Source organism: Sapajus apella, unplaced genomic scaffold (assembly GCF_009761245.1).
Source record: "Sapajus apella isolate SASKATOON/1434 unplaced genomic scaffold, GSC_monkey_1.0 scaffold267, whole genome shotgun sequence".
In the NCBI taxonomy this organism is placed as follows: Eukaryota; Metazoa; Chordata; class Mammalia; order Primates; family Cebidae; genus Sapajus; species Sapajus apella.
This window is the reverse complement of record NW_022437207.1, coordinates 186,597-195,966: the sequence shown is the minus strand read 5'-3', so window position 1 is coordinate 195,966 and position 9,370 is coordinate 186,597. Positions and strand designations below refer to the sequence as shown.

The following is a 9,370-nucleotide window of genomic DNA, read 5'->3' as shown; positions in this document are numbered from 1 at the left end:
CGAGGCTCACCCTGTCACCCATGCTGGAGTGCAGAGGTGAGATCTCGCCTTTCTGCAACCTCCGCCTCCCGGGTTCAAGCGATTCTCCTGCCTCACCCTCCCGAGTAGCTGGGATGACAGGTGCCCGCCACCACGCCCGGCTAGTTTTTGTATTTTTAGTAGAAACGGGGTTTCACCATGTTGGCCAGGCTGGTCTCGAATTCCTAACCTCCGGTGATCCGCCCGCCTCGGCCTCCCAAAGTACTGGGATTAAGGGCGTGAGCCTCCACCCTGGCCGGCATTGAAATGTAATCTCAGTTCCCGTAAGTGCTCAGGGAAGTAAGATGTGTGTCTGTCCCTGGGACACCGTGTAGGTTAGCTGTACGAGTGCCGTGTTGCGCGTTTTCCCAGCTCAGTTCCAGGAGCCTGCGGCTAGTGGCCGAAACATCAGGTTGAGCCAAAGCACCCGGTTTGAAGCGGGAGGGAGACCCACTTCTTTCTCTTTAATTGAAATTTTTTCTCTAAGATCACGTCAGCTTTTACACTCCTTCAGAGTTTTCACCTGACCTCTGTCTTCCAGGCTTTGACATTTTGCCTGTAAGTGGGCAGGGGCTGTCAGTTTGTGTTACAAAGATGGTTTCTTTAAAACCCTCCTAACCTGGAGACCGTTCAGAGTGAGATGAGCTTCGAGCACGATCTGCGGGAGGTGTGTGCTTGGTGGTTGCAGAGTCTCTTAGGTGGGTTGCTCGCACGTGGACGTGGCTGGACAAGGAAGCCTCTGCCCTGCAGTGGGGCTGTGACTCTCTGTGGAGGCTGTGGGGTCTCTTAGGTGGTTTGCTCGCACGTGGACGTGGCTGGACGAGGAAGTCCTCCACCCTGCAGTGGGGCTGTGAGTCTCTGTGGAGGCTGTGGGGTCTCTTAGGTGGGTTGCTCGCACGTGGACATGGCTGGACGAGGAAGCCCTCCACCCTGCAGCGGGGCCGTGACTCTTCTGTGGCTTGTGGAGTCTCTTAGGTGGTTACTTCACCCGTGGATGGATGAGGGGGGCGGGCTCTTCTGTGGGGGCTGTGGAGTCTGTTATGTGGTTACCTCTCATGTGGACATGGCTCGATGAGGAGCCCTCTGCCCTGCAGCGAGGACATGCGTCTTCTGTGAGGGCTGTGGAGTCTCTCGTGGTTAGCTCACATGTGGACGTGGCTGGAGGAGGAAGCATTCCGTCCTGCAGCAGGGCCGTGACTCTCTGTGTGGGGCCTTTGGTGACCGAGCACCTGTGTATCCACCTCTGGAAGGCCGAGCGCAGTCACCTAAGTGTGCGTCGTTTCAGCAGGACTTTATTTTACTAGAGTCACGGTGGGAAACCAGGAATTCCGTTTACAGAAGTTTGCTTCACTTTTCGGAAAATGGGTTTCCACGTTTTCAGGGAGTGAGAATTGACGTTGTGTGAAGTGCGTGTTCTCTGAGGTTGCTGGGTGAGTTCCGGGTTCATCTTGGGGTGTTTGTGGGGCGGTGTTGGGGAGAAGGGGGCGTGTCCCAGCTGCCTTCACTGCCCGCAGGAGCGTGGGTTCTGTTTGTCAGGGGCCCACCCCACTTGGACACGTCCTCGGGAGGGGCATCTGGGGGCGTCCCTGTTGGAGCCACTGGAATTGTCGGGATGTGGCACCTCTGCCCTCGGACACTCCAGGCAGGGCAGCACGGTGCTGTTCTCAGGAGTCCTGTGACGGCACAGCCTTCCACGTGAACATCAGCCACAGCCACGAGCCCATGGCAGAGGCTCCTGAGCTTGCTCTTCCCGCTGTGGGGATGTCCCGCCTGGGCTTCTGTTTCCCGCCAGCCCCCCGGTGGCTGCTCCCTGCCCAGGTGGGAAACCCAAGCTCCACCTCCTCCCTGCCACTGCCCATTTCCCAGTCACAGCATCCTTTCCAAACAAACTCAGCCAGGGGGGCAGTGTTCAGTTTCAGTGGCCTCCCGCCTTGGGATGGGAACAGCATGTGTTCTCGCTGTGGGTCTCAGCAGGCCCCTGTGTGATGACAGCGTGTCACACGGCACGTGCTCTCGCTGTGGGTCCTCACATGCCTCTGGAGCGTGACCGTGCAGCTGTGTGGCCGGGCCCTTCTTGCTGGAGGTGCCCTGCCCACACCCTCCTGCCCAAAGGTTCTCAGGCCTTTGTCTCCGGGCAGCTCCGGGGCAGCTCAGACCTTGCTCCCTGCACGGGACAGCTGTGCTGCCCCAGCCTGACCCTCCCTGCCTGGAGAGTGACTGTCCCACCCCGCACACGCCGGCTCAGCACACAGACAGCCCTGTTCACCTGTCCTGGTCACACAGACACCATCCAGTGTCCCCACAGGGTCCTTCGGTCGGATGCACAGACCCCACGCAGCACCATCCATGTCCCCAACGCGCGGCCCCCCGTACTCGGAGCTGACGGCGGCGTGGTGACAGCCTGGGCTCTGCACATCCCGACGGCGTGCACGGTCATGGCACCTCCCTGATCTATGGCGAGAGCACGTGCCATTCCCCTTGTGGCGTTTGGTTTGCCCAGGACGCTGCCCAGGACTGTGCCCTGCCAGGACTGTGTGGCGGAGGACGTAGAGCTGCGGTTCCCCACCTGGCGGGGAGCAGCAAGGGGGGTTCACGGGAAACAGAAGCCCGGGTGGGGACACCCACACAGAAGACCAGGCTCAGGAGGGAGGGTGCCGATCCTGCCTCACCGTGCCCCCCGGCATCCCCCGTCACCCCTTGGCTGGTGGACGTTGTGATCCCCACGTCCCCCATCCCTGCCTTCTGAGCTCAGTGGAGATGCTCAACTGCCCGGAGCCGTGGGTGCAGGGCCCGGCGGACAACTCTGCACAGGCCCAGTTGCCCGGCACAGCTCGGCTCCACCGTGTGTGTGAGCGAGCGTCAGCCCACATGAGGGCCTCCACACGGGGCCCGGCTCAGCCGTGTGTCTGAACGAGCATCAGCCCACATGAGGGCCTCCACACAGGGCCTGGCTCAGCCGTGTGTCTGAACGAGCATCAGGCCATGTGAGGGCCTCCACGCGGGGCCCGGCTCAGCTGTGTGTGTGAGCGAGTGTCAGCCCACATGAGGCCCTCCATGTGGGGCCCGGCTCAGCCGTGTCACTGAGCGTCAGCCCACGTGAGGACCTCCACGTGGGGCCCGGCTTAGCCATGTGTTTGAACGAGCGTCAGGCCATGTGAGGGCCTCCACGCAGGGCCCGGCTCAGCCTTGTGTGTGAGCGAGCGTCAGCCCACTTGAGTGTGGGTGGACTCAGACACGTGGACTTTCCGTGTCCACCCTCCACCTCGTTCTCCCCGTTTGCTAGAGAGGGGATCCGTGAACCTCCACGTGGTGCCTGGCTCTGTATCTCCGTGTTCGCTCCTCCGGGTAAACACTGACCTTCCCAGCTCCTGTGTTTACCATGCAGCGTGTCATTTGCAGGTGCCGCTGGCAGCCTTCCACCCGCCTTCACGGAGGGTCCCCGGGAGGCCCGTGCCACCAAGAAGGACGCTCCCAGCTTGCAGCAGGCCCTGCCTGCCAGGCGGTGGCCGTCGGCTGGGTGGGCGAGGGGCTCGGCTGGAATCCGTGAGTGTGGGTCCTGCCCGAACCCCCACATTGCATACCACAGCTGCCGCGCTTCCGACTCCATCTGAAGAGCGCAGCAGGAAGGCACAGAGCCGCCTCTGTGGCTGTGAGCCTGCCGTCCGGTCCCGCCGGGATTGGCACGAGGGTTGTTTCTGCGTGTTGCCGCACCCCGACTGCTGTGCTTACCCTCTGCCCACTCGGGGGGCCTGCCCGAGGCTGGCATCGTCAGAGGACCTGTCACGGCACTCACGACCTGTGTTCTCGTGGAACTTACCTGCACCCTGACACGCACGCACTTCTGCGCAGAAACAGGCCGCGTCCGTGTCAGGCTGAGGCTTTGTGTTCGCGGGTACGTGCACGTGCTTTGCTAACCGTGCTGTGCCCTGGAAGGGTCAGAGCCGTATCTGCGACTGTGGAACTGCAGTGAGTCAGGAGCAGCCTTCCCGGTGCCCTCAACAGAAATAGCTCTCTGGGAGGCAGGGTGTCGCCTCTGTCGGCGTGCCCTGCGTGACAGGTGCTTTACCAAGCGCCTTGTAGGTGCGGCCCTGAGGAGGATGGACCGTGCCTGGCCGGGACCAGGCGCCCCTCCGGTCGGTCTGTCTTTCGTAGCGAGGAGGCGGCTGACTTCAGAATTCTTCTTCCACGCGCATGCAGCTGTTGCGCCTCCTTCTGTGTTTGTGGCTGACGCCTGGCCCAGCGGCTCTGTTCGGGGCGGGCCGCCTTCTCGGCGATGGCTTCGGAGCCCAGGGAGACCTGCTGCCACCCGAGACGTGGCCGCTGCCCAAGCGCCCTGTGTGTGTTGAAAGGAATGTGTGCTCTGCAGCTGTTCTGGGGCCGCTTCTATTTATGTCCCGGAGATTAAACTTGTAAATCTCCCGGGCCCGCGAGCTTGGGGTGCCTGGGCTGTTTCTTGTTCCGCCTCTCCTCTATTCGTGCCCGGGATGGGTGGGCCCAGCTTCCCCCTGTCACTGCCCAGAGTGGGTGGGCTCAGCTTCCACCCGTGTGTGCCCAGGGCAGGTGTGCCGGCTCCCCCTCGTCACTGCCCGGGGTGGGGGGGCTCCACCTTCCCTGGCATGCTGACTGCGTGTCCAGTGGTATTTACTTGATGAGCGCTAAGGCTGCGTTGTCAGGCACGGGTACAGTCACCCCTGTGGACTGTTTCTGTCCTCCCGTGACCCACCGCTTCAGCGTTCTGTGGTGGCCTCTCTGTGTCCACATCTGTCCGTCACGTTGTGCCGACCTCACGGATGTTAACACAGCAACATGCGTGCTCTCTTTACCGTCGGCCTGCTGTATCATTTTCCATCTGGAAAACAAGCGTGCAGCTTCCAGATCCTTAAGGCTTGTGCATGTCCCACGGCCACTGTGTTCCTGCAGTCAGGTCTCCGTCTTACGACCTGACTGCGTAGTTCACTGAAGTCTGCTGCATCTGTCAGCATGTTGACCAGGCTGGTTTCAAACTCCTGACCTCAAGTGATCCACCCTCCTGGGCCTCCCAAAGTGCCGGCATTATAGGCGTGAGCCACCTCGCCCAGCCTCACGTCATTGTTGAAAGAGACCCTGTCTCACGTGTCTCCGTACACGAGCACGTGGTTCCCTGAAGGCCTCTGTCTTAACGCTCTCTGTACACGTGGAGGCTGTTTTCTTCCTGTGGCTGGGCCCCCATCTTGTAACTGGAGCACGTGGTCACTGGCGTTGAGGCCACCTGCCCCTCCGTGTGATGGCTCTCACTGTCTCCTCCTGCGTCTCTGTTCCTTTCCTGTCGATGGCAGTACGACCTTTCTAGTAGCTCACTGTTTACCCTACAAATGTCAGCCGCAGGCCGGACACTGTACCTCACACCTGTGATCCCAGCACTGTGGGAGGCTGAGGCAGGAGAGCCGCTGGTGGCCAGGAGTTCAAGGCCAGCCTGGGCAACATAGTGAGACCCCGTCTCTTAGGAAAAAAGAAAAAAAGAAAGCAGTGCCAACTCATACATTTTTCAAAGCCCGACACTGATCGGTATCTTTTCACAAACCGTCACACACGCGTTCAAGTCATCGTGGCACTGATAACGCTGCTGTCACATTGAGACTTTTGAGGATTAACGTAGTTGCGATCATTGATCTCTGTGTTCAGCCTGCTTAGCTTCTGCCGCTCGTCACTGTGACCTGGTCTGCTCTCCGCCTCTTCTTCCAATTCCGACCTTCCGTTTGCGAGGCCTTGCCTTGTCTCCTGAGCTGTTGCTTCCCTGTCTGTCGCGGGCATGTGTCTTCTCTGTAAATTTTCCTGTAAAAATGTCCAAGTGTTCATCTCATTTTTTTTTTTTTTTTAAGACGGAGTCTCGCTCTGTCCCCCAGCCTGAAGTGCAGTGGCGCGATCACGGCTCACTGCCACCTCCGCCTCCCGGGTTCCTGCGATTCTCCTGCCTCAGCCTCCCGAAGAGCTGGGACTACAGGCACCCACCACCACACCCGGCCAAGTTCCGCATTTTTACTAGAGACGCGGTTTCGCCATCTTGGCCAGGCTGGTCTCAAACTCCTGACCTCAGGTGATCTGTCCTCCTGGGCCTCCCAAAGTGCTGGGATGACGGGCGTGAGCCACGGCGCCCGGCTGGGCACCCCTGTTTTTAGCTGTTGGCTGTATTTTGTCTGTTTTGGAGGCTGCAGTTTCCTTGCTGGTTGTGAAGGAGTGGGGGCTCTTCTGCTGGGGCTCAGGGGAGCCTCAGGCCCCGGCGACTGTCTCCAGCTCTTAGGGCTGCAGGGTGAAGACTTTGTGAACCGCTTTCTCCCATGCCGTCAAGTCCGCTCCGTGGCCCCTCCAAGTGCGTTTTCTGCTCACCTGTTTTAATTTCTACAATTGACGTGTCGGTGTGTTTTTACTTGTTTTTTTCTCGTAGTTTCAATGTTCTCATTTCTTTCTTTTGTTAGTTTTGTTTTGAGACAGTTTTGCTTTTTGAGACGGAGGCTCCCTCTGTCACCCAGGCTGGAGTGCAGTGATGTGACCTCAGCTCACCTCACTGTCCATCCCCCCGGGTTCAAGTGATTCTTCTGTCTCAGCCTCCGAGTAGCTGGGATTACAGACACCTGCCACCGCGTCCGGCTGATTTTTGTATTTTTACTAAAGACAGCGTTTGTTCTCAACCTCCTGACCTCTCGATCTGCCCGCCTCAGCCTCCCAGAGTGCTGGGATTACAGGCAGGGGACCCCACGCCCGGCCGAGTTGCGCTCTTGTTGCCCAGGCTGGAGTGCAGTGGCACAGTCTTGGGTCACCACAATCTCTGCCTCTTGGGTTCCATCGATTCTCCTGCCTCAGCCTCTGGAGTAGCTGGGATTACAGGCACGTGCCACCACACCGACGTAATTTTTTGTCTTTTTTTTTTTTTTTTTTTTTTAGTAGAGATGAGGTTTTGCTTTGTTGCCCACGCTGGTTTCAAACCCCCGAGGTCAGGCAGTCTGCCCGCCTCAGCCTCCAGCGTGCCCGGCTGTGTGAGGCCTTTCTCGCCATCGTGGTGACGTGAGTTAGACTGGCAGCCCTGCAGGAGAGCCGGCGGCCGCCGTGAGTTCTCTTAAGTTCTCGGGAGAATGCCACTCTGCCCGTCTGCTACCTGCAGCTCCAGGCAAGGGCCACAGTCTTCCCTTCATTCCCGGGGCCTGAGGTGTGGGGGAGCTTTATTGCCAGTTTGTTTTTCTCAGGGAAGGTGGAGCGTTCTGGGAGGTTTACTGGATGCAGCTTCCTCCGAGGACCCTGGGTTTTACCTCCTATTCCCCAGAGCTCTGCAAGACTGTGACATATTTCGGGGAGCCCGCTCGGTCCACACATCTGAAGGCAGAGCCTGTACAGGGTCCATGGGCTTCCCGGGATCCCACCTCCCGGGCCTCCCTGCCCCCTCCTCCTGGGCCTCCCCGTACCCCTCCTCCCAGGCCTCCCTGACCCTCCTCCCTGGCCTGCCCGACCCTCCTCCCGGGTGTCCGCAGATCCCTCCTCCGGGGTGTCCCTGTGCCCCTCCTCCCGGGCCTCCCCGGATCCCTTCTCCCGGGCCTCCCCGTACCCCTCCTCCCAGGCCTCCCTGCCCCCTCCCCCCGGGCACCTGTGGCCTGAGGTATTGCACTTTCCTGCCCGCCTGCAGATGCGGCTGTCTAGAAGATGCCTGTGAAACATGCTGTCCAGTGCTCTTGTCAGTTTTCAGCAAGAGGGTTGGTCGCTGTGCCCAGGTCATTACATTGGCAAAACCAGGAGCCCGAGAGCGCATTGCGGGATAGCCACAGGGCCAATTCCGTAACCCAAACAGCAGAGCTGTGTGGACGCAGCGTTGTGAAGGGGGAGAGCGGAAGGCTCCGCGGTGGGACCTCCGCAGCCACACACCAGAAGGCTGCTGCCACGGGGACGCATGGTGGATTCAGGGAGACGCAGGGACCCCAGATCACCGAGGTCACGTTCTGAATCACGGGGAAGGGTGTGCCCGTCAGGTAAAGCTCTGCGGAACCGGCATTCAGTCGGCGCCTACTGTGGGAGCCTGCTGTGCGCCAGGTCACGGAGGCGACCCTGCTCCTCCTAGATGGGATCAGAGAAAAACCGGCCGAGTGTTACCTTGGGCAAGGGTCCCGGGGGGACAGCAGGGTGGGGACGGGGTGGGGGTGCTGTCTGTGGGACCCTTGTGACCTGGCCTGAGGGACCGTGGGAGCAGCAGGGTGGGGGTTTCTTTGCTCTGTGAGGACACTGCAGCTGGGACCCAGTCCTGCATTGATCAGGGAGTCAGGATTCTGAGCCCAAAGACGCTGACGTGTGGTCCGTTGGCTCTGGGCCTTCCTCCCCGGACCTCTCCTCCGTGAGAGTTGGTGGAGGAGGACGCAGCCTGGTCCCTGGGTAGTTGGTGGAGGAGGAGGAGGAGGAGGAGGAGGAGGAGGAGGAGGAGGGGGACGCAGCCCCGTCCCTGGGTAGTTGGAGGAGGAGGAGGAGGAGGAGGAGGAGGACGCAGCCCCGTCCCTGGGTAGTTGGAGGAGGAGGAGGAGGAGGAGGAGGAGGAGGAGGAGGAGGAGGAGGACGCAGCCCCATCCCTGGGTAGTTGGAGGAGGAGGAGGAGGACGCAGCCCCGTCCCTGGGTAGTTGGTGGAGGACGGCACCGTGTGGTTGTTGGTGTCGTTGACTGTTTTTCTCGGTGTCTTAGTATCACAGGGTGACAGTAAACATTCAGCTCACAGGTTTTGTGGAGATAGAAGCAGGAGACTCTTGAGCGAGTGGTCTGGCTCCTGTGGATGCTCTGGTCGAGGGAAGGCTGGTGCTGAGCGTCCCCAGGAGCCCGTGGCATGGGCTCTGCACTGCCTGAGGGGCTGAGGCTTGTGTCCACAGCAGTACCTGCTGCTCAACCCCCTCTCCTGCCTGTGTGGGTGCCCACTCTGCATCTGCCTCTCAGGATGGGAGTCAGCCGGGCTCCAGGGGCAGGGCTGCGCCTTGCCGTGTCCCTGCGCTCAGGCGTCTGAGGCGTGGGGCTGCTCTTGTCCCCAGGCCCCTGCCAGGTGTGAGGTCACTGGTGTGGCCCGTGGGAATCGGGGACGCATCCTGGCCGAACTCTCAGGCGTCTGAGGCGTGGGGCTGCCCTTGTCCCCAGGCCCCTGCCAGGTGTGAGGTCAATGATGTGGCCCGTGAGAATCGGGAGCGGGCCCTCGTGGGTGTCTCAGGCAGCGGGGTTGCTCCCCTGCCCTGTCAGGTGTGGTGGGTACTCAGTGTGCAGCAGCGACCCACTGTGGGGTCCCTGTTGCCATCAGGTAGCCCCCCGGACGGAGGTGTCCCTGCAGTGGGTGAGTGTCCCCATGGCCGGGTGGACGTGTCC

General features: G+C 60.7%; 1 protein-coding gene across 5 annotated transcripts in view; it reads left to right on the top strand.

Annotated features, from left to right (window-relative positions):
• The window catches only part of PPP2R3B (protein phosphatase 2 regulatory subunit B''beta), a 41,698-nt gene that overhangs the window by 9,049 nt on the left and 23,279 nt on the right, over positions 1-9,370 (top strand). The window contains exon 1 of one of the 5 annotated variants that reach the window (XM_032271937.1): positions 3,986-4,075. The exons of the other annotated variants lie outside the window; for them this stretch is intronic. The gene's annotated coding sequence lies outside the window, so the exon portion shown is untranslated. Of the gene's footprint in view, positions 1-3,985; positions 4,076-9,370 lie in introns of those variants that run through there. 5 annotated transcript variants of the gene reach the window in all.